This window comes from Macrobrachium rosenbergii, unplaced genomic scaffold (genome assembly GCF_040412425.1).
Source record: "Macrobrachium rosenbergii isolate ZJJX-2024 unplaced genomic scaffold, ASM4041242v1 282, whole genome shotgun sequence".
NCBI classification, from domain to species: Eukaryota; Metazoa; Arthropoda; class Malacostraca; order Decapoda; family Palaemonidae; genus Macrobrachium; species Macrobrachium rosenbergii.
In genome coordinates this window covers 1,932,842-1,957,997 of record NW_027100730.1, presented here as the reverse complement: position 1 = coordinate 1,957,997, position 25,156 = coordinate 1,932,842, and the positions used below count along the sequence as shown (strand labels likewise).

Here is a 25,156-nt window from a genome sequence, read left to right as displayed (position 1 = left end):
CGCTATTTCTTCGAGGGGCATTTATCGTTACCATGGCATAACAGGTATGGTCGAAAGTAGATATCCGGCAAGAATGCTTTATTAATTATATTTTGCAGTAAAGTAACTAGATTTCATACTAAAATGATATATGTATATAATGTTTATTACTTTTTTAATGTTACATGTTAAAATACGTAATTTTAATCCATAATTACCTAAAATAAGAGATTTCCAAGAATGCCTTATTGATGATATCTATCAGTCAGGTAACTCGATTTACAATAAAAAAAATATAGTTGAATTATATCTATTACATTTAATCAACTTAATATGTTAAAATACATAATTATTAATCCTTAAATAAGTAAAGTAAGCTACTATATTAGCGATACACTTTTACCCATACTCTAACGTATTAGGTACGGTAGAAAATTTGTAAACTCTTAAAAATGCGTTAATTAAATTTTTAAGTACAATAACTCAATTTTATATTGAAATAATATATCCAAATAATTTTTATTAAAATTTTTAGTAATTTAGATTGTTAAAAATTAGTTTATAACCCCAAAAATGACTTTAATAAACAACCTAATCACCTTGGGCGGAAAGTGGCCGACACGATGTAAACAAATGGCTGTCTTATGAACTGTTGGCGGCAACGAATCTTTCGCAGAAATCAATCAATTTCGACCGGAAATATCGACCGAATGAGCGAATTGAAGGACAACCGAGGTAAATCAATGACTGAGGTTGAATTGGTGGTTAAAATTTGGGTTAAATTTGAGGTTTTAAGTTGAAAAATAGGGTTAAATGAGGTTGGGCATTCTCGGTCTCGAGGCGCCTAAGAACACGATCGCCGTCGTCACTTCCGTCATTTACAGCCTGAATTCCGTTATTTCCGTGACTTAAGCAATGCAGAAGGTTAAGTCAGTGATTGAAGTTCATTTAGTAAGTTGGGAATTAGGTTAAATGTCTGTTTTTGAGTTAAATGAGGTTAAATGAAGTGAGCGTCTTCGCCGGGAGTTGCAAGCAAGACCTCACCGACTCTTTGTTGCCTCGGAAATGGAGTTTCACGATCCTCTTTTCTTTGTGCCGCTGATGGAGGAGTTGTTGGGTTTGTCGGTCAGCTGCTTATTATTCACCTCCCGTCTCCGTCCAACGAGGTTGGGGGGGATTTTGGGATTTGGGGGTCTTTGGTGGGGGAGAACACTCGCAAACGAAGCCGACATCTTTTCGTTCTGGAAAGGTTCTACGAATGCGTGAGCCGTTGTTTGAACACCTGCCGAAAATGCATTTGAACGCCCCCCATCAGCATCAGTGGGACTTGTGCCCCCTCCGCGCAACACGCCGAGACCTCTACGTTCCTCTCAGAGTGATGTTTTCTCCTCAGTTACGAAATGATGGAATATTTCCGATTAAACAATCTCGTTAAGATTTAGCCTTCCCCGTTGCTCACTTACCGGCCATGACGCTCTCGAAACTTTCACCTAAAACCTTGAAAGTGGACGAGTGACGCCGTCTCGATATTTGCCGAGTCGGTATTTCTAAGCCGTAGTTCCGCAGTGAGCTAGACTATGGCAATTGATGTTTTCCTGTGTTATTTTACTTGCTTTACAAGAATTTAAGGTAGATCTAAGCCAGCATTCCACAGTGAGCCCCCCACCCCCCCCAACCCCCCCTCCATAGCTAATATGGTAAAATTGTAACCAGTAAACACCATAAAGACACCAACCTAACGTACCGTAGGCGTGTTTACTGGTTACAGTTTTGCCATATTAGCTATGGAGGGGGGTGGGGGGCTCGCCGCTGAATGCCAGCTTAGATCTACCATGTCATGTAGTCTTCAAAGGTCAATTACAGTTTGGTTACAGCCGGCCGACAAAATATTACTTTAAATTCTTGCATAGCAAGTAAAATAGCATAGGAAAACGTCAATTGCCATAGTCTAGTTCACCGTGGAACTACGGCTTGGAATTACCTCTGAGTCACTTGTGCAAACAAACTACCCATTTCCTGTGTTAAATCTGCAAAATATTTGTACCCATAGACGCTGATACTGTTTTCTTTACTTCCATGGTAAACACTGGCTTCCTTCAGGCCGTGGATAATACTGTATTGTTCCGACACAATATACAAACCCTCGGTCCTTTACATTAGGGATTACTTTCAGGCGTAGGCTGGAAACGGCCGTTAAACTCTTGAGCAAGGTGGTTAGGTAGTAACTACCATCCCCGCCTGCCCGGATGTAAACATTCCAGTTTGCTTTCAGCCGTCATGCGTTGCTGACGTGTTTTCGTTCTCTCTGCCTGACTGTCGTTAAGCTCTTATTATCCCGGTGGGATCTTTCTGAATTTTTTTTTATATATACGGGTGTTTGATATTTGTTAATACAAACCCACGATTTGTGATAACCTTGTATAAGCCGTCATTCCCTGCCTGTGTCTTGGGTTTGACGGCCAAGGGCATAACTGGAGTAGCGTAACCAAGTGGTAATGCTTCTCTTCCAGCAGCCCTTTACGTAAATACTGAAGGCGCCCCTGTACTTTTGGAGATATAGTTTGGGACGCAATATCTTCACTCCCCTACATCCATCGGGACGTAAGAGTTAGTTCCCTTCTTGGGCTTCCGCCCTCCGTGTATAAGGGGCATCACTAATTTCTTCCTACTTATGCTGAGTGTTGCTCTCCGCCTGCGCTTAGAGAATTGCAGGCCGAGTCGGGGGTTGTGGGCGTCATCGATAAGTTCCGCTTCCACGGCGCCCTTGGTGGCCTCCCGTCCGTCCATTTTTCTCTTCCCGTGGGTTCTTCCTTCCCCCCTTTAGTAGATCTCTCTCCTTCGCCCTCTTCACTCACCCATCGGGCGAAGACGGGGTGGAGCGATCAGGCAACCTCGTCTAGAGTACCTCCTCCCGCTGCGTAGGGCAGTTCCCCTTGTAGCGGGAGGAGCCTCCCTCTACTAATCATCTTTGCTTTTCTTTCAGGTTGACAGTGAGCATCGCAGACACAGCAGTAGTTGGCTGGATATATCAAAGAATATCTCGCATGAAGCAGTCCCGACATTCATTCAGTGTTGCTTCGGGATCGACCACAATACCTGATTAGATGACATATTTCCACGTCGGGATCGCTCTGACTCTGTTCCCACCGATGTAGATCGATCGCTGTCATTGCTGGTTTTCATGTATGCTGTTGCAATGCTTCCTGCGTATCTGTGGTCCATCTGCTCCTGCTGTTCCCTGTATTATGCTCTTGTCAACTCGACGACAGTCTCTGGGCTGGTCTTCCTGGTCTCCTGCTGCAGCCGCCCTGATCGCTGCTGGTGACTTTCAAATGACATTCTGTCCGTTGCAGTAGCTCCTGCCTTCCGAACCACTAACGTAGCTCCTGCATTGGATGTCCTGATCGTGCCCGCTTCTTCTCTTAGTGATCGTGCCCGGGGCCGCTTCCGTGCGTTCCTGCCAGTTGCCCCAGAGGTTATGATGTCCGCCATCCTGTAGAAGATGTCGGCGTGAAGATGTAAGGAAGTCGCCCTGTTGAGGTGATGTTCCTGGCCGTTGCAGTAGCTCCTGCCTTCCAAACCGCTGCCGTAGCTCCTGCATCGGCTGTCCTGATCATTGCCGCTTCTCCTGGTGGTCCTGGGCCGCTTCCATCCTGCCAGCTGCCCTGAGGTTACGATAGTTGATGTCCACCATCCTGCGGCGTGAAGGTGAAGGAAGTGGTCCTGTCCTGGCATCTTGCAGTGCTCCTGCCTGAATTGCCTGAATCGGACAGACCTCCTCCTGAAGGATGGCTGTCCATTGAAGGCAGTGGTTCCTGGGTTAGGAAACTGATTGGCATAGCCGGACAAGAGCCTACCCTGGAGGTTACGATGTTTCGTGTCCACCATCCTGTAGATGATGTCGGAGTGGAGGTGAAGGAAGCCGCCCAGTGTGGAAGTAGCCCCAGGTCTTCTTCATCTTATCTTCGATTTCGTCTTCTGCAGCGTCTTCCCTTCCTCTCCCGAGGTCCAAGGTGGTCCATCAGAGAATTGGACAGACCTCTGTCGGCCTAAGGAGAGGAATGCTGCTTCTTCCCCTTGATGCCCTTGGGCGTCTAGGGACTGCCTCCTTCCGAGGAGGCAGTGGGTCTCTAGAAGTTGGCTCTTCCCGACCTTTCGGGTTAGGGAAATTGATTGGCGTAGCTAGTGGGTTTTGTGTTTCAAAGGCACAGAACGAGAATTGACGCCAGAAACCTCAGTTTATTCGAATATATCCGTTCCCGGAGTCTTAGAGGTTCCGCCTCTAAGATGGGGATCTGCTTTCACGAGAAATGTTTCGCAAAATGGTAGCCCGAGGGAAGGACACTTTGCACTGCTAATGAGGCAGGCCGCTTCAAACTGCTCGAGATTCTATGGAATATCTGAGTATCCCGATCTGGTCTGGAGAGATTTTCCTGGGCCCAGTTCGGGAGCAGTGCGAGAGAAAGGGCCGAGGCACCCAGGTCTCTCATTTCCTCTTCCTGCCAAACCGATCAGCGCTCCCCTAGTGTTTGCCAGTGCTTCAGCTTTATTCGGGTTCCCAACCTGGTGTCTCGATCCTGTCGGTTCAAACATCAGAAGAAGCAGGAAGAGATTCACTTTGGGAGTCCTGCAAGGGACTTCTAAGGGACTGACTCTCTTCCGGAGACAAGTTTCTCTCGTTGGCTCTTTTCTTGACAGCCAATTCAGCTTTAAACAAACCACTCAACCGACACCTCGCATTCTCCTGTGAATTGGATCTTGCTCCTGTTTTCGTTTAGGGGAGGAAAGCATTTGGCAGTGTAAACTACCTGAGCATGGCCTCTCAAGGCCACGCCTTCGTTGGCATTTTGCCAGTCTTGGAAGTCTGCATCTAAGACTGGTTCTGATGCCCTGAATGCTCTTTCGATCTATTAGGAAACAAAGCAGCTGCTCCATGGTTCTGATTTTCAATGGAAGTCTCGTGGGTAGCTCCTAATTCTATGAATCATACAACAAAACTCTTAGTGAGAGCACAGAGACGAGAGAAAGTGCCGAGACACCCAGGTGTCTGGTTGCCGAGACGCCCAGGTGTCTGGGTGCCGAGACGCCAGGTGTCTGTCTCAATACTGCCTGCCAGCTGCTTCGGTTGCTCGGGTGGGCTTCATTCTTGTGTCTCAAACTTTAGGGTTCGAGCATGCAAGATAGCAGACACAGAATTCCCCTTTGAACCTTCTTCTCGAGGGGCCTCGGCCTCGAAGGAGTTTAGAGTTCTGGAAACTAGCAGTTGTTCACAGCAGACGAGTCCATCCTGCCCAGTTACGATTGTGTTCGCGCACAATTGGCTCGGCTCGCCCCTGGTCGCACTTACGAGACTGGCTCGGCTCGACGAGACTGGCTCGGCTTGACTCGACTTGACTCGCCTGCCAGACTAGCTCGGCTCGGCTCAGCTCGCCCCGCCTGCCTCCCAGTCTGCCGCATACCAACCAGCTGGATCGCGTTCGCGTGATCGGCTCGGCTCGGCCCTACTCGGTTTTTTCCGATTCGGGTCCTCGGCTATGTTCAAGTGAACTTTTTGCTCTTCCCAGGAAAGCGCTTTGCCATGGCACAAGTGCTCTTCTTTCCCCGTGTAGCAGTAATCTCCTTCGGTTGATTATCGCTCATGGTCCGCCTCTCCTGCTTATCTTACTGGCAGGACAGGTAGGGATACTCTTTTCTCCTCACCTGTTCTCTTCTCCTCTCGGTTGTTCCGAGAGGAGCGAGACGGACAGAGAGAGCTCCGATGAAATTTTCTTTCGGAGTTCGGCTGCCTGGCGTGCTTTGGGTATCGGTCCCCCGATTCTCTCGTATTATAACCAGGTAGCCGAGGAGGGTTTCATGGGATCTGTCAAGGCCTCCCTCCAAGGGGAGAGGTACAGGAGTTTCACGTATCGGAAACAGCGAGGGTCTTCCTCTTCAAATTATGATCTCCCCCATGTTCTCGGAGAAGTTCGCGCCGATTCGTCGGTGCGAGGATCCCCGGGACAGGACCGCGGCTCCCCCAATGAATAACCTTCATCACTCGCAACCCTTGCAGTTCCCGAGGGACCGAGAGTGTCGTGGACTGCCGCGGTCCTGGCTTCCGAGAGTGTTCTCGACCTGATGAATTCTTTTCTTCGAAGGAGTTAATTCAGGTCGAGACACCAAGCTTCCACCCCTGCCTCGACAGAATATGAATTCTTCTTGCCTCGGAGGGTCTTGCCGACTGCAGTTTTTTGGGCAATTCTGGTGCTAAGAAGAAGGACTTTGTCCCAATTCGGATCTCCAGTTTCGTAAGTCCCGAGTTGGCTCGACTCTTGGGAACGAACCCTTACTTGGTTCTGCCTTTCTCTTTCAGAGATTTGCCAGATACCCCGGTAATCAAGGTTCCCACCAGGTCACTGACTTGTCCTTTGGACAATGGCCAAGAACTTTGGGTCTTAGTCATCTCAACTCGACCTTGAGTTCAAGCCAGCCCCCCTCAACTCCTTAGCTAAGAAGTCCTAGGCTTCAGAAGAAGATTGCAACTGCTGATGCCTGGACGAAATGATACTTATCGAGTCTCTGGAACTGGCAGCGACATTGCCAAGACCTGGGAATGGATTCCTTCAGGAGAAGTATCTATTTCCCTTAGGTCTCGGCAATTCTTTCCATCGAACTTCCATCCCGCCACCTCTCCCGTGCTCCCGATTCGGGAAATGCCAGCCGGCTAGAGCTAATTGCCTCAGTACCCTGTCATCTTGCAGAAGCTTCCCCATGGTGGAGAAATGGAAGTCTGCTTCCTTTCCGTCCGTTCTTTCCTCTTCGATGTATGAGGAAAGAGTTAGGCTAATGCTTGATTGAAGGAACCTTCGAATATGCTTGCATATTCCCCTCACATCTTGTGTCTACTTACGGATTCACAGATTGAGGAATAGGCGCACACTGGTAAGACCTTGTCTTGAATTTGTGTGACCGAGACGATTAGTACCTTCTCATCACCGTCCTGGGCTCAGGGCAGCCTTTTGGCCATCCGAGAATTCAGGATGGGTTTTATGGCACTCACTGGTTTCGTTGAACAACAAAACCACAGTAGTGGCATTTGTCGACAAACAAGAGGCAATCGTTTTTTCCTCCTGTTTCATCTCGACATTTGCAGGTACTCGAGTGTTGTTCTGTTGCACACTCGACAGCTCAATTAACCAGATGCATTCCTGGTGGGGATGTATTGGTAGGCAAACCTGGCCTCGGGTTTGAGTGATCGGGACGGAACATGCTGCTCACTCTTTCTTCACGAAGATTCATGCAGAGACTGCTCGACTGAGAAATCCCTACCGTCCTTCTGGTGCCTCCCTGCACACAAGTCGGTAGTGTTTTCTCACTCCTTCATACCAGACCAGGGGCCGCTCTGTTGAGGCATGCTGTCTTTTGGTGAAAACTCGATATCGACGTTTTTTCCCTCCGTATTTGTCCGTTTTGCTAGGGGTTCACAAACATTGCTCACCCCGAGTTGCAGACAAATACTTGAAGACTTTGCCTTCATCCGACCTGATTGCCGAGGCATCGAGAAGAATTCCACTTGACCCATCCTCCTGTGCAGCTACACAAGAAGCGGTTCTTGAGGCAGTACATCCCTGTGTGTTCAGGACTGGGAGACTTTCCAGATTTCCTTGCAAGCACAGGCTTTCTCGCCGAGCAGCAACGGATATAGCTGGATATCCCTTGAAGTCCTCTGCAACACTGTCTGAGGGACTGGATCCGTCTTCACTGGTGGTGTTGTCGTCGGAACTTCTTCTCGGGTCAGAGCTGCTTGTCAAGTCTGGACTTCCTCGTCTTCTCTGCCGAGGGTTGCTTCTCTCCCTTTCATTTGTGAAGAATGTAGGCCCTTGCGACCTAGTCTTCTATCTGAAGTAGCCTTCGTCTCCTCAGTCGAGAGTTAGCTACGGACGAGAAGCTTCTTCAGTCATGCTGTCCCAGGGAACTGTTTCCTGGGTGGCATGCGACTCTCGTTTAGGGTTCCTGTCCGTGCTCTGCACCCGCCCTACAAGAGTCGTTGGATAGAGATATGCCCTCTTAGGACCATTTCTCATCTTACCCTGGCCTTGGCGTAGAAGATGGAAGAATAGGGATGGGGATCATACCTCGACTCCTTCTCGGATGTCGTAGGTGGACCCCAATCCATTGGCATCGACTGTCGGGTTCGAGTCCTTCTTGTTCCCCTCCTCCTTGGACTTGGTGTCGATGATCCAGATCATTCGTTACTTTGTCCTATTGGGAGCTGTGGTACTTTCCGAAAGGCTTGACATTCCTAACCTGGATGTCGTCAACGTTTTTGCTAGTACTGTCTCTCCCAAGGAAGAAGTGTCTAAGGACACATCTTCCTCCTGACTTTAATGAAGCGATCAAGGAGGTACTTGGCAGCTGACGACGACGATACTGGTACCTTTCACCCGAGAGCTCACGAAGTCTATGGCTTGGTCCATCCCTGGCATTCCAGAAGTTTCTGTCGGTCTGGAAGGAAGACGTGGTCTCATAGACCACACTCTTGTCTTCTTCCTTCGGTCTTTCCCACAGGCCCTTGGAACCCTTTTTCCTTGGGTCTGTGGTGGCTGCTCAACAAGTTGTGTTGTCTTACCCAGCTCCTTCAAGAGGACAGTAGCATCTCGCCTAAGGCGTTGCTTCTGATGTGAGAAGGATTCCGAGAGTGACTGGCCTCTCTTCCTCCTCCTTCCCGTCCTCCAACTTCTCCTCCTTAGGGATGAGAATAGGACTTGAACCAATAGCTGCTGGAACTGGCACTGATGCAGATAAGACTACACATCGAGCACCTGTTCTATTTTTCTTCTAGAATCATAGGAGCAATTCCGCTCCTTCCTCTTGCAAGGGGAGGAAGGAGAGACTGGCAATAAGAAACCCTATCTCGTATTTTCCTTACTGCCATCCGACTTCAGATCCTTCCAGCCTATTTCGCATGAAGTTACGTTTCCTCACTCATGCAAAAAGGTCCAGTATCTGACATTTAATCTTGCAGTTCCTACACTCCAATCAATATGTCAGAGGCACGGTTTTCCACCTTGCTCTTTCGACCAGGAAGGGAGTAACCAAGGTGTGTGAAACTCCAGTCAGTTCAGAGAGACTCAGTCAGATTCCTCCTCCAACTAGTGAGTCTTCCTAATGTAAAGGACCGAGGGTTTGTATATTGTGTCGGAACAAATAACAATTTTTAAAGTAAATTGTATTTTTCCTAACTATACAAACCTGAGGTCCTTTACACTTTATGCCCACCTCATGCCACCCCTCAATCTGAACCTGGACCGAAAGGCAAACTGGAATGTTTACATGCGGGCAGGCGGGTATCCCCGCCTACCTGGAGGTAGTTACTGCCTAACCACCTTGCTCAAGAGTTTAACGGCCGTTTCCAGCCTACGCCTGAAAGTAATCCCTAATGTAAAGGACCTCGGGTTTGTATAGTTAGGAAAAATACAATTTACTTTAAAAATTGTTATTTCACAATGTTTCTCTTTTCCTTGGAACACATCCAACAATCACTAGAGAATGTTTTTGTATCATCAATTCCTACTGGAAATTTGAATAATCAAGACTAGGTTTCCACCACTGATTTGAATGATAGGTTTATAATGTTTCCAATAGGAGTGTCCGAGAAGCACTAGTTGTTCCAACACGGTATACAAACCGTCAGTCCTTTACATTAGGAATTAACTTAGAGCTGCTGGACACGACCTGCAATAGCCTAAACTCTTGAACAAGGTGATTAGGCAGTAACTGCTGCCAGGTAGGCATCCTGAATACCTGCCCAGCCTGCCCGGATGACTAAACATTCCAGTTTGCTTTTTTTATCATGTTGCAGAGGTGTTTTCGGACCTCTTTGCTTGACTGTCATTAAGCTCTTTATTATCACTGTGGAATCTTTCTGTATTTGTGTATATATAATACATGTGTTTGATACTTATTAATACAAGGCCACTGTTTGTGATAGCCTTGCATAAGCTGTCATTCCCCTGTGGCGTATTTAGATAGTGAAGTTGTTTTCCTGTACATTGATCGGGACGTAAAAGTTTGCTTCCCTTCTTGGGCTCCAGCCCGCCGTGTACAAGAGCATGACTACTTCCTTCCTACATGTACTGAGTGTTGTTTTCGCCACCTGCGCTTTAGAGTTGCAGGGGGGGAGGTTGTGGGCGTCGTTGGCAAGTTCCGCTTCCATGGCGCCCTTGGTGGCCTCCTCTCCTTCCTTCTCTCTCCCTGTTGGTTCGAATCACCTTTCACTCCTTTCAAGCCCTCTTCGATTTTGTCTGCAAAGACCACGAGGGGTGGCCATGGGCGGTCAGGCGACCTCTTCTGAGGGGCCTCCTCTCACTGCAGAGAGTAGTTCCCCTTGTAGTGAGAGGAGTCTCCCTCTACTAATCATCTTTGCTTTTTCTTTCAGGTTGACAGTGAGCATCGCAGGCACAGCAGTAGTTGGCTGGATATCTCGGGGGATATCTTGCATGAAAGAGTCCTGACGTTCATTCAGTGTTGCTTCGGGATCGACCACAGTACTTGGTTGGAATGGCATAGTTCCAGGTTGGGATCGTTCCAACTCTGTTCCCGCCAGTGTGGATCGATCGCTGTCATTGCTGGCCTTTATGTGTGCTGTGGCACTGCCTCTGGCGTATCCGTAGTCCATCTGCTCCTGCTGTTTCCTGTGTTATGCTCCTGTTAACTCAACAACAGTCTGTGGGCGGCGCTTCCTATTCTCCTGCCGCAGCCGCCTTTCCTGTCGCTGCTGGTGACTTTCGTGTGACGTTGCTGGTCATTGCTGTAGCTCCTGCCTTCTGAACCGCTTCCATAGCTCCTGCATCGGCTGTCCTGATCGTGCCTGCTGCTTCTCCTGGTGGTGGTGTACTGGGCCACTTCTGACTTTGCCTGCTGTCCCTGGAGGTTTCTTGCCTGGTTTTGAAGGAAGTTGGAAGTGACGCTCCTGGCCGTAGCTAGCTCCCCTTCCGAACCACATCCGTAGCTCCTGCATCAATGTCCTGATCGTGCCTGCTCCTTCTCCTGGTGGTGGTGTCCTGGGCTGCTTCCGTTGTGTTCCTGCCTAGCTGTCCTGGAGGTTACGATGTCCACCATCCTGTAGAAGATGTCAGAGTGAAGGTGAAGGAAGTCGACCTGTGAAAGTAGCCGCCTGTCTTTTCAACTTATCTTCGATTTCATCTTCTGCTGCCTCTTCCCTTCCTCTCCCGAGGTTTGAGGGGGTCCCATGAACCGGACAGACCTCTGTTGGCCGAAGGAGAGGAAGGCTGCTTCTTTCCCCTTGATGCCCTTGGACGGTTAGGGACTGCCTTCTTCTGAGGAGGCAGTGGGTCTCTCGTTGGCTCTTCCCGACCTTCGGGTTAGGAAACATTCGCATACCACTGGTTTTTGTGTTTTGGGAGCTGCAGGTGCGCAGACCTCGGTTTGTGATCCTGTTCCCAGTCTTAGAGGTTCCACCTCTAAAACAGGGGCTGCTTCAAGTGCTCGTTTGCGAGCCCCTCCGAGTGCTTGAGATTCTGTGGAATTTCGAGTATCCCTATCTGGTCTGGAGAGTACTTTCCCTGGCCCAGTTCGGGAGCAGCGCGAGAGAAATGGCCGAGGCACCCAAGTGTCTCAGCTCTTCCTGCCAGCACCACAATTGCTCCCTTAGTGCTTACCAGTGCCCAATTGGGTTCCCAGTCTGGTGTCCTTTCTATTGGTTCAAATACCAGAAGAAGCAGGGAAGCCCTTTGGGAGTCCTGTGGGACTTTTAAGGGACTCTCTCTTGGGAGACAAGTTTCTCTCATTGGCTGTTCCTGCCCACCGATTTGCATTCTCCTTTTGGGTCTCAGGTTCTGGGGCAGCAAGAGCGGGGCCTCAAGAGGCCATGCCCTTGTTGCCAGTCTTAGAAGGCTGCGTCCAAGACTGGTTCTGTGCCTGGCTCTTTTCGATTTCTTAGGAAACTGAAAGCAGCTGCTCCTGATTTTTGGGAGTCTTGTGGGCCGCTCGAATTCTGCTGAATCAGTCTTCTCTCTCCTGATGAGAGGCACAGGAAGAGAGACTGAGACACCCAGGTGTCTGGGTGCCGAGACCCAGGTGTCTGGGTGCCGAGATCTGTCTGAATTCTTCATGTCAGCCGTTAAGTTGCTTGGGTCTCCGTTTCATCCTTTGTGTCTTGAACCTAGGGTTCGACATGCAGATAGCAGACACAGAATTCCCCTTTGAACCTTCTCAAGGGGCCTCGGCCCGAAGGCATTTAGAGTTCTGGAAACTAGTGCTAGTTCACGGTGGAAACCAGGGCACCCTTTCCAGTTCCTGTCTCTATTTCATCGAAATAACTGCTCCCTCACCCAGACCCTGGGGTTCGTCACCCTGCCTGCTACCAGTCCACTGCATACCACCCAGTCTGGACATCTGAAATTTGTGTGATCAGCTCAGTTCATGTGCGGTCAGGCTCGTGAAACTATGGTTTTCAATCGGGTTCTCGGCTCTGTTTGAGTGAACTTTCTGCACTTCCCAGGAAAGCACTTTGCCACAAACACAAAGCAACTTCCCAGTGTGGCAGTAATCTGATGAGGTTGATTATTGCTCACGGTCTGCCTCTCCTGCTGTCTTCATCTTACTGAAATAGGACAGGTTAGGTACTCTTTCTCCTCACCTGTTCTCTTTTCCTCTCGGTTGTTCCGAGAGAGTGAAGCAGGGCCAGAGAGATCTCCGACCTTTGTTTTTGGAGTTCAGCAGCCTGGCATGCTTTGAGTGTCGGTCCCCTGATTGTCTCACTACTACAACCAGGTAGCTGAGGAGGGTTTCTTGGGATCTGTGAAGGTCTCCTCCAAGGAGAGATACAGGAGTTTCACGCTAACTGGAAGTGTTAAGGGGCTTCCTCTTCAAGTTGAATTGCCCTTCTTTTCTGAGAACTTCGCGCCTGATTCATCAGCATTAGGATCCCTGACAGTACCGACTTTCCCCCAATGAATAATCTTCACTCGCAACCCTTGCAGTTCCCGAGGGGCTGAGAGTTTCGGGGACCGCCGCGGTCCTTGCTTACGAGAGCGTTCTTGACCAGATGAATTCTTTTCTCTGGACAAGAAGTTCATTCAGTCGAGACACCAAGCTTCTCCCCTGCCTCGACAGAGTACAAATTCTTCTTGCCTCGGAGGGTCTTGCCAAGTGCAATTCTGTGGGCAATTCTGGTACTAAGAAGGACTTTTGTCCCAATTCAGGTTTCCAGTTTCGTAAGTCCCGAGTTGGCTCTACCTTTAGAAATGCACCTTTACTTGGTTCTGCCTTTCTCTTTCAGAGATTTGCCAGATACTGTGGTAATCAATGTTCGTACCAGGGCACTGCCTTGTCCTTTGGACAATGGCCAAGACCTTTGGGTCTTAGTCATCTCGACTCTACCCTGAGTTCAAGCCAGCCCCCCTCAACTCCTAAGAAGTCCCAGGCTTCGGAAGAAGATTGTGGAACACATAGCCCTCTTCTTCCCTTCTAGGAAAGTGCGCGTATCTGTGTCTCTTTCCACCCTCTTTTCCATAAGGGAGGAGGGAAGAAGGGAAGAGAGAAAGAAGTATTGACCAGGAAGAAGTTCTCCTACTGCAGATGCCTGCATGAAATGATACTTATCGAGTCTCTGTTGCTGGCAGCAACATTGCCAAGACCTGGAAATGGATTCCTTCAGGAGAAGTATCTGATTCCTTAGGTCTCGGCAATTATTTTCAGCAAACTTCCATCCTCCTCTCTGTGCTCCCAGATTCAGGAAATGCCAGCCCAGCTTGAGCTAATCATCTCGGTATCCTGTCATCTTGCAGAAGCTTCCCCATGGTGGAGAATGGAGGTGTGATTCCATTCTGCTGTCCTTTCCTCTTCTTATGAGGAAAGAGTTAGGCTAGATTAAGTGATTGAAGGAACCAGGGAATATGCTTGATAATCCTATTACATTGTGTGTCTACATCTGGATTCACCGATTGAGGAATAGGGGCACACCTGTAAGACTATGCCTCGTTAAACAACAAAACCACAGTAGTGACATTTGTGGACCAACGAGGGAATTGTTTTCCCGTTTCATGTTTCGACATTTGCAGGTACTTGAGTGTTCTATAGTGCACTCGGCAGCTCAATTATCCAGATACATTCCAGGTGGGGATGTATTGGTAGGCGAGCCTGGCCTTGGGTTTGAGTGATCGGGACGGAACGTGGTGTTCACTTTTCTTCTGAAAATTCACAAAGAGACTGCTCGACTGAGAGATCCCTAAGCGTCTTCCTGTTGTCTCCCTTGCACAAGAAAGTCTAGTTTTTCTCCTCTGAAATACCTGACCCAGGTGCCACTATGGTGAGGCATGCTGTCTTTTTGGGAACCTTGGATATGCAGGAAGCATACTTCTGTCCCCGTCCAGTCACTCCAAAAGTTTCCCAGGTCCGTCTTGTGGGACAGGGTCTTCCAGTTCGGGGATCTCTGCTTCGGCCTCTCTACGGCACTTCAGGTCTTCACTCGAGTCCTCGTTCCTCTTGCGTTTGAGTTCATTTTTGAGGCTTTAACATCAGTCTGTACCTAGACAACTGACTTCTTTAGGACGATTCTCTTCGAAGGAAAAGTGCTTGAAAGTTTTGAACACAAGACCAACTGGAACAGGAAAACACGGCTGGAAACATTCATTTTTCCCATGGTGGCTGTCCGTTAATAGGCTTTTGAAAGGGAAGCCTTCATTCTCTGAGCCCAGACCTAGACTTATACTCAATGCCTTGGATCTAGGTTGGGGAGCCTGGATGGGGAACCAGGAAGTTTCCGGAACGTGGTCCCTGGAAGAACGGAACCTTCTCTTCCATGTCAGAGAGCTGAAAGCGACTTAATACCTCGGTGCTTGTCGACCCTAGTTCACAACTAGGCTGTGGTAGTCCATTTAGACAAGACCACAGCCCTAACGTATATACTTTAGCAAGGAAGTTCTGTCACATTTCTTCTCCACCAAACAGCAAGAGAACTTCTACTGTGGGCAGATCAAAATCAAGTTTTTTTAGTCACTCAGTTTATTCAAGGAAACTAAAAGTTCTGGCAGACGAACTGAGAGCAGGTTCTTCCCACTGGGTGGACCTTAGATCCACTGGTCTGTGGAGGTCTGTGGAATCTATGAGGCAGACCGACTTTGGACCTGTTTGCCTCCACGAGGAACCTTCGACCTCCCTCTCGTTTGTTCTCCAGCCCCAGACCCTCTGTCATGGGCAACAGACTCCATGCTGCAAGATCAGTCCAACTTTGGCCTCTTTGCCTTTACACCCTTCAACATGGTTGAGGAAGCGCTAACAAGTTTCATCACCGTAACTCGTTGGGCGAGTGGGTTCCGTTCTCAGTTAGCACACTGCTGGCCGCGAGTTGGAATCTCCGACCAGCCAGTGAAGATTAAGAGGAATTTATTTCTGGTGATAGAAATTCATTTCTCACTATAATGTGGTTCGGATTCCACAATAAGCTGTAGGTCCTGTTGCTAGGTAACCAATTGGTTCTTAGCCACGTACAATAAATCTAATCCTTCGGGCCAGCCCTAGGAGAGCTGTCAATCAGGTCAGTGGTCTGGTTAAACTAAGGTATACTTAACTTTTCAGGCTCATCATAATGTTACAATTACCCTCATAGCCCCTTTCTGGCCAATGTAAGAATGGTTCCCGAACCTGCTACGGTTGCTGGTGGACTCTCCAAGCTCCATCTCCAATAAGAGATACCACCAAGGGTGGTCCGCTCTTGCCTGGACAGACTTCAGACTTTCTGGAAGCTTGTCAGAATAAAAAGGCTTTTCAAGACTAAAGTTGGCAATTTTCTGAACTTGGTGTCTGAGACACTACTACTGTACTACTCTTCTGAGGCATTGGTGACCCAATTGCGAATTTTCTCCTTTGATCTGAGGAGATCTAGAATCTCTCATCCTCCACCATTAAGGGGTATCGAACTATGTTTAACTCAGTGTTTAAACACAGACCTAGATCTTCTGTAATGCCTAAATCTTAAAGACGTTGTCAAGTCCTTCGACACGTCCAAGCAAGGAAGGAAGATCCAGTCTCCTGGAACCTGGACGTAGTGATGAAGTGGCTGACAGGTCCCTCTTTTGAACCCCTACGTTCCTCTTCTCTGAAAAACCTTTGGCTTCTGCTGAAATGTGTTAGTGAGATCCAAGCCATTGATTCAGAGAAGTTTTTTTTTTAACAAGGAGATGCAGTTTGCTCGTTTACCCTTGTATTTTTAGCCAAGAATGAGGACCCATCCAAGCCCTGGATCCATTCTTTCTACCTTAGGAATTTAACGGACATCCGTAGCTCTGAGGAAGAAGAGAGCTCTCTGCCCAGTTAGAACTTCCAGGTATTACCTGAGCAGGACCTGAAGATCCATAATCCATAACCGCTGGTGTTCTGGCAAGAACCTGTTACACCCCCTGACTAAGAACGCATTGGCCTTCATCCTAAATGGACTTAATTTCTGAGACACTCTTATCAGATTCAGGAGAACATTTTGCCTACTTTTTAAGTGAAAGCTATGGACATCAGAGCAGCCTCTCCTAATTGGCTTTCAGGCACAATGTGTCTTTTACTTCCATTCTGCAGTCGACCTACTGGAAGTGTAATCAATCTTCAAATCTCATTATTTAACCCTTAAGGACGGCATAATTTATCAAGGTGCAGCACCCCAGACCAGGGAAACTTTGAGGTCGGCAAAATAAAAAAAAAATCACATCAATGGAAGGAGAATGACACGTACATTCACATTGTATAAATAAAAAAATTCTAAACAATTTTCCCTACCTTCCACGAGAAGTTGAAAATGACTTTTGTTCATGACACTTACCTGACAGATATATATATATAGCTGTATTCTCCGAAAGGGACCGACAGAAATTCAAAACTTACGGCACACGAGTTGGGCCAGGTGGTTAGTACCCATTCCCGCATTGGGAGGCGGGTATCAGGAACCATTCCCATTTTCTATTCAGATTTTCTCTGTCGCCGTTGCATTGTCAACACCTGTTGTCAATACCTCTGCCGTTGGATTTCAAAAAACTTTTCCACTGAGTATTCTGATTGTCTTTTGGTTTTTTGACTTTGGATTTGTGGATAGGCATACGCTTCTGTGGACTGTTTTGATTTTGGTTTTGGCTTTTCTTGAACAAGATGTCTGGTTCTAGTTCTGCTAGTTTCAGGGTGTGTGTTGTGAAGGAGTGTAAGGTGAGGCTACCGAAAGCTTCGGTAGACCCTCACACAGTATGCATGAGTTGTAGGGGGCATGTCTGTTTGTTGGATGATCGCTGCAAGGAGTGTGAGTCTTTGCCTGATTCTGATTGGAAGGCTTACGACTCTTCCGTGACGCAAGTTAGGCGTGACTCAGATCAGGAGGTCTTCCTCCAGGAGTGTGTCTGCTGGTGAAGTCAAGGTATTAACCTGATCTGTCCCTTCGGCAGGCCATGTTGACGTTTCCCAGGCTGCCAAGGATCGTGCTCGCGCACGGAGTCTTTGGGATTGCTTCGTCCTCCGAGGCGCCCTCTCCACGCAAGGGGGTCGTGTTCTCGGGTGGACTCTCGTTTCTTTCAAGAGGAGCCATGCCACTTAGGGACGCTTCTCCTCCTCTTTCCCGTGCGCTTGTTTCTTCACCTGACTGGTTGCACGAGTTGCCGCCGCAGAAGAGGACCAGGACTTCTTCTGAGGAGGACGTTTTTGAGCGTCCCAGCCGCCCCAAGAAGAGAGCTGTCGTCGCCCATGGTAGAAGGAGGAGGACGTCTCCTTCCCCCTCTTCTTCTCATAAGAGCAGCCCTTCTCCTGAGAGGGCTTCTTCTCCTTGAGCGTCTTCTCCAGGGCATGCAGCGGCAGTTGGCTTCCCTTCTCGCTGCAAAGGAGTCTGAACCTCGTCTGGGAGCGCCGCAAAGATTTGACGCTGCCAGTTAAGAGGTCTAAGAGGTCTCCCTCTCCTGCTCTTCGTTCGTCTCTCTCTCCTGCGGTTATCCTAGTCGCCCTCATCGTTCGTCGGATCATCAGCTTTCCTTGCCTCATCGTGACTCGCTCCTCAGGCTGTGGTTCCTGACTTTTCTTTGGCTGCTCAGGACGCCCCTCTTGCAGCTCAGCTAGCTGCTCGTCGGATTCGCGGCAAGATGTTCGGCAGGGCGCTCCCAGACGCTTCGTCTTGCTTCTCATCACGCTTTTCAGGACGTTCGGCAGGACGCTCACCAGGACGCTTCTCTCCCATCCCGTCTAGACTCTCTGCAGGACGCTCGTCAGGGCCGCGGCAGCTTGGACGAGGCAGGGCGCTCGGCAGGACGCTTCTGTGCGGGGCGCTCCGGGTGTTCTTCTTTTTCTGCTTTCTTCCCACAAGAAGAGGTCTCTTTGCCGAATCGGATCTAAAGGTCTTAGTCTTCCTCAAATCCCGGAAGGCTCTCCTGTCGCTCCCGTCGAAGAGGGAGGTTTGTCTCAGGAGTCGGACTCTGCAGAGCAGGAACAGCCCCCTTTGTCGTCTTTTTCCGACTATCAGGTTTTGGCCAGTATGCTGAAGGAATTATTTCCTGATAAATTTCAGCCTTCTGCTCCTCTATCCCCCCCTTCGCAGTTAGCTTCTTCGAAGGTGAGGAAATCGCCCGGCTTCCTGCAGATGAAGACTTCGCTCGCTACTAGAAAAGCCTTCAAGAAAGTTAACTCTTGGATGGAAGATAGGAAATCTCAAGGCAAATCTTCCTTTGCTCTACCCCCGTCTAGATTGTGCGGGAAAGCTGGGATTTGGTACGAGACGGGAGAAGAAATTGGCTCCAGGGTCCCTTCTTCTTCCCAAGGTGATTTTGCGAGTCTCGTCGATGCTTCGAGGAGGGCTCTCCTTTCTTCAGCTAAGGTGACCTGGACGCTTTCTGAGACTGACCACCATCTTAAAGGCCTTTTCAGGACTATGGAGGTCTTCAACTTTTAGATTGGTGCTTGGGGCCTTGGACTTGAGGACTCGGAGTCCAGACTCTATCTCTCTGGGGAGCTGTCCAGTGTGCTGTCTTGCATGGACAAGGCCGTCAGAGATGGTGCTGATGAACTGGCTTCTCATTTTGGTACAACCCTCTTTTTGTACTGCAATTTTGCTTGAAGTCAGTTTCTCCTGTTCAGAGGGCTGAATTGCTTTTTGCCCCTCTGTCTAGCCATCTCTTCCCCAGCCGCTAGTCAAGGATCTCACCTCAGCCTTAAGGAGAAGGCTACTCAGGACCTCCTTGCTCAGTCTTCCAGACGTCCTAATGTCCCGTCACGTCGTCTTCCGCAGGGACTAGCCCTCCAAGAGACAGAAGCCCTTTCGTGGCAAATCTTCCTCCTCAAGATCCTTTTCTCGAGGAAGAGGCCTCTCCAGAGGCGGAGCCCCTTCTAATCCAAGGGGCAAGAAATGACTCTCCAAACCTCCAGACACCAGTAGGAGCCAGGCTTCTCTTGTTTTCGGAAGCCTGGAGAGTAAGAGGGGCGGATTCCTGGTCCTCAGTGTAATCGAGAAAGGTTACAGGATCCCGTCTCTCGAAACCCCCTCCTCAACTCCCAGGGATCTGTCGCCCTCTTACCGCCCAGAGAAGCAACAGATTCTTTTTAGATCTGCTGGAACAAATGCTCGAGAAGAAAGCCATAGAGCGAGTCCTGGATTTGGAGTCTCCAGGTTTTCTACAATCGTCTCTTCTTGGTTCCAAAACAGTCAGGGGTGGAGACCAGTCCTGGACGTCAGCAGACTGAACCATTTTGTCATCAAGGAGAAGTTCAAAATGGAGACGTCTCAGTCTGTTATAAATGCACTGCGACCAGGCGATTGGATGGTCTCTCTGGATCTCCAGGACGCCTATTTTCATGTCCCCATTCATCCTCGGTCGAGAAAGTTTTTGAGGTTTGTCCTGGGGGGACGAGTGTACCAGTTCAGAGCTCTCTGTTTCGGACTGAGTACAGCTCCTATGGTTTTCACAGTCCTGATGAGGAACGTTGCCCGGTGGCTTCACCTTGCGGGCATAAGGATCTCGCTCTATCTGGACGACTGGCTCATACGAGCTTCTTCGAAAGAAAGGTGTCTGGAGGACTTACATTCAACATTGGAGCTGACGAAGTCCCTGGGACTTCTTGTGAATTTAGAGAAGCCACATCTGATCCCTTCTCAGTCCATTGTTTACCTGGGGATTCAGATGGATTCAGTGGCTTTTCGAGCTTTTCCATCCCAGGAACGTCAGCAGCACTGCTTCGAAAAAGTTTTGGCCTTCCTGGGGAAAGAAACATGCTCGGTGAGGGAATGGATGAGTCTGCTGGGGACCATTTCATCGCTAGAGAAGTTTGTTTCCCTGGGGAGGTTGCATCTCAGACCCCTCCAGTTTTTCCTTGCGGACAACTGGAAGAACAAGGAGGATCTAGAGGAGTCTCTCAAGATCTCTCTCTCTGTCAAGGACCATCTACGGTGGTGGCTCGATCCCGTAAAATTGGCAGAAGGGGTCTCTCTCTCTCTTCAGAACCCCAACCTAGTGTTGTTTTCCGACGCGTCCACGTCGGGATGGGGAGCAACACTTGGGGGGAGGAAGTGTCAGGCACCTGGAAGGGGGAACAGGTGTCCTGGCACATCAATCTAAAAGAACTGGGAGCGATTCTCTTAGCTCTTCAGTTCTTCGAAGATCAAGTTGCAGGCCGAGTGGTTCAAATCAACTCGGACAACACCACAGCCCTGGCGTACCTCAAAAAACAAGGAGGTACTCATTCTCGGTCCCTGTTCCTGATTGCAAAAGAGATCCTGCTGTGGGCATATTCTCGTCAAGTTACAATTCTCACGCGCGTTTGTAGCAGGGGTCGAGAATGTACGCGCAGACCTTCTCAGTCGGCAGCGTCAACTTCTTCCAACAGAGTGGACTCTGCACGCAGAAGTGTGTCAGGAGCTTTGGAAGCTTTGGGGACGTCCCTGGTGGACCTCTTTGCAACGTCAAGGACCACAAGGCTGCCTCTTTACTGCTCTCCCGTGCTCGACCCAGGGCAATAGCAGTAGATGCCTTTCTTTGGGACTGGAAGGGTCTGGACCTGTATGCCTTTCCCCCATTCAAGATTCTGGGGGAAGTTATCAGGAAGTTTGTAGCCTCAGAAGGGGCGAGAATGACTTAATCGCCCCCTTTTGGCCTTCAGCAGAGTGGTTCACAGAGATCATGACATTCTTAGTGGATTTTCCAAGAACGCTTCCCATGAGAACAGATCTTCTCAAACAACCCCACTTCGAGAGGTACCACAAAAGCCTTCCCGCTCTGAGTCTGACTGCATTCAGACTATCGAAAAGTTGCTCAGAGCGAGGGGTTTTTGTAGACCAGTGGCTAAGGCGATCGCCAACGCCAGGAGAGCCTCCTCCAGTGCAATGTACCAGTCGAAGTGGGTCATTTTTAGGAAGTGGCGCAAACTGAAGGGAATTTCCTCTACCACAACCTCTGTGTCCCAGATAGCAGACTTTCTTTTTTATTTGAGAAAGGATTTAAAGCTGGCAGTCCCTACCATCAAAGGCTACAGAAGCATGCTGTCAGCGGTCTTCAGGCATAGAGGCCTTGACTTATCGGACAACAAAGACCTTCATGACCTCCTAAGGTCTTTTGAGACTTCTAAGGTAGCCCTCCCTAAGTTACCTTCGTGGAATTTAGATGTTGTTCTAAAATTCCTTATGTCTAAAAGATTTGAACCTTTACGTTCTGCTTCCTTCAAGGACGTAACCAAGAAAACTATTTTCCTAACTGCTCTGGCGACGGCGAAGAGAGTTAGTGAACTTCAGGCGATCAGCAAGATTATAGGTTTTAGAGGCCTTGATGCTGTCTGCTCTCTGAGCCCTATGTTTCTTGCAAAGAATGAAAACCCGTCTTCCCCTTGGCCCAGGTCCTTCGAAATTAAGGGCTTGATGGACATCACTGGACAAGAACCGGAGAGAACCCTGTGCCCTGTCAGGGCTCTGAAATTTTACTTACAGAGGACCCAGAATTGTAGAGGTCCTTCTAACAATCTATGGTGCTCGGTTAAGAGGCCTGATATACCTCTCTCTAAGAATGCTCTGGCGTTCTTTTTAAGAAGCACCATCATAGACGCCCATTCCAGTGTTCAAGACGAGGATTTGAGACCTTTGAAAGTCAAGGCTCACGAAGTGAGAGCCATTGCTACCTCAGTGGCTTTCCAGAAAAACCTGTCTCTCAATGACATTCTGGGTGCCACTTTTTGGCGAAGCAGTTCTGTCTTTGCTTCGCATTATCTTACTGAAGTAGAGACGCGTCCCCACGAGAATTGCTGTGCGCTAGGGCCTTACGTTTCCGCAAATACGATTTTGGGGGCAGAAAGCGACTCTCATCCTCTCCTTTAGTTTTGTTTTTGGTGTGTTTTTAAATATTTAGTGGTGTTGTTTTTTTATGGTTGTTGGGTCTCCACCAGTGGTGGTCGTCCCAGTCCTTAGTTTATGTTGTGAATTCATGACGTAACTAGGCTTGGTCAGGTGGTTGTTTCGTTTGTCGCTTGCCCTCACAGTAAGGTCATATGGTCTAGTCACATTGTGGTCTCGCCCCCGTTGACAGATCATCTAGATTTCACCAGCTTTATAGGTCCCTACCTCGCTGGAGTCTCTAGTAAAGCAGAAGCAGACTTGGGTGACAGTAATCACGAAGTCAGCAATGCTAACAGGTAAGGAACCAAAGGCGTCAATCGCCTACATATGTTTTGTTTCCTAAATCCTATTCTGTCTCTTCCCACCTCCAATGGTGGGATTCAGCTATATATATATCTGTCAGGTAAGTGTCATGAACAAAATGATATTTTTATAATAAAATAAAGTTTGTTCATACTTACCTGGCAGATATATATAATCATAGTACCCACCCTCCTCCCCTCAGGAGACAGTAGTTCTAGATTCTAGAAAATCTGAATAGAAAATGGGAATGGTTCCTGATACCCGCCTCCCAGCGGCGGGAATGGGTACTAACCACCTGGCCCAACTGCGTGTGCCGTAAGTTTTTGAATTTCTGTCGGTCCCTTCGGAGAATACAGCTATATATATATCTGCCAGGTAAGTATGAACAAACCTTATTTTATTATAAAAATATCATATTCACAACCCCTTGTGGGGCCTCATTTACAAGACAATCATAAATTTTACCAACATATATGTTTTTTCTAATAAGTTTATTGGATTTTGTAAAATTATTATTATTACTGCTCACACAATATCAAAACAGATAAGAAATAAAAGCAGTAACAAATTTTTGCATGTTTGTTGTAAAATATTCACGTAAATTTACGAGAAGAAAGATTCTGTAACTTTTTTTTTTACTTTTACGTGCTTTTTCTAATATTTCCTTGCAATTTTCTTTGTAAAATTATATTTACAACCGACATACTATCATAAAAGAAAAAAACAAAAATCAATTTACAAGCAAATTTACAAAAAGACTCGTGTGAGAGAGAGAGATGCAGTACCTTCCCCCTTGAAGTCATAAGCATTACTGATATTGGCCTCACACTCACGTCTGTATAAAAGTTGCCATTAGTGAATTTATAGCATATAGAAGTATTGGCACCTTTGTTTTGAATCATTATTACCATAACAGTGGTGCGTAATTCTGCTTCACACTAAAGCGCAATCCGTCCACCTCCCCAAACCCATTTTTCTTCACCCTGAAGCTCAATCCGTCCACTAAGGGTTAAATGAAAGTTGAAACAGTGTTTGAAAATTTGCATTACCTTGGTGCCATTACTGTGTTAGTAACTGGCATGGTATCGCTGAAGGAAGCACAGGAATTTCTCCTTCTATCTCTTCACCTTGTAGTAAGATGTCGAGTTTTGGGTAGCTGGGGGTTCCATTGTACCTGGAGCACCCACCACTCTTAGTGGATGGGTTGTGGTTTGCATTTCAGTGTAGGTGACAGCGTTGTCTGCTTGTTTTTTGTATTGGCACTGCGCCCAGGGCAAGAGCACCACTTCATGCTTTGCTAGCCATCGGTCATATCCTTTGCTGCAAAGCTCCCACTCAAGTAGAAGCGCCCCCTTGCTTTACCACCACGCCACTGCAGGTTAAGGTGAGCACCAACCAGAGGCAGTATTATCCTGCAGTTGCTCTCTTACCAGGTAAGGAAACGACAAGCATTGTTTCAATGCCAGCAACTTTTCTATTTCAAAGTCATTACCTTGACTCAGTGTTTTGTAGTAGAATACGTCCATGCATCCTACCCTCATTCAAGGTGGGATTCAGCTATGTAATTACTGGGTAAGTTACTTATATGAAAATGTTATTTTCATGATAAAATTGAGTTTCATATATAGTTACCAAGTAATTACAGAATCAGAGCCTGCCCTCCTCCCCTATGATGGACACAATGGCACAACCAGAATGAGGTTCTCTATGAAGTCGTTCCTAGTATCCCCATTAGTGGGTGGGGCTGGTCACCCTCACTAAATTGAAGTGCTACCGCTAGTTTTTGAATTTGGGTTGCCGCGCGAGTGAAACCATTAGGTATGTAATTACTTGGTAAGTGTATATGAAACTTAATTTTATCATCATGAAAATATTATTTTACTGTATACCCTTCCTGCTGTTAGCCCACAAAATTCTTGTGCTGGTCTCTTGCATTTTCTATTCTTGGCCTTTGATTTGGTAATAAGATGTTCATAAGTAATACTGTGATGTTATTGATGTGAGAGAGTGGGAGTCAATAGTAACTGTTAATCTGTTGTTGCCTCAGGAATGTTCTGATGCTGTGTCTGGAATGGACAACATTTGGTTAGATTGTATTAATATTTGGATAGTACTGAACTGTCAAATGCACACCTTATTAATTGGCCCGAGACCTTTATGGGAACCTGAATTAAATTTTAGTTATTATTTTGCTTCAGTTCTGGCATTATCTTTCCTAACTCTGTGTTGCATTCTTTGATTTCAGATTCTCCCTCAGAAGAACCTTCCTTCCTTCGTCGTCCGTTTTGAGCAGCATCAAGATTTTGGGAATGCATGTGTGTTTAATGGTGCTACATGTAACGTTACTAATAGCAGCTCTTGAAGTGTAAGGCAACGGTGAATTATTGTACTTCTACTTTAAAAATTACATGAAGAATAAGAAGTAAAATCAGTTCTGAATATTAGATTCATACATCAGCAATGAAATCTGGTTGTAGTCCTTCAAGATATAGTACTTAATTTAAAGCAGATTTATTTGATAATCACTTGTAAACAATTTTGTGA

At 47.7% G+C, this 25,156-nt stretch overlaps 1 protein-coding gene and 1 long non-coding RNA gene across 2 annotated transcripts in view; one reads left to right on the top strand and one right to left on the bottom strand.

Annotated features, from left to right (window-relative positions):
- LOC136838228 (zinc finger protein 271-like) overlaps positions 1-25,156 on the bottom strand; it is a 526,618-nt gene that overhangs the window by 127,209 nt on the left and 374,253 nt on the right. The gene's annotated exons all lie outside the window — the stretch shown is intronic.
- On the top strand, positions 600-25,154 carry LOC136838239 (uncharacterized). Its single transcript, XR_010852914.1, has 2 exons — positions 600-714; positions 24,858-25,154. It is a non-coding gene; the product is annotated as an uncharacterized lncRNA (long non-coding RNA).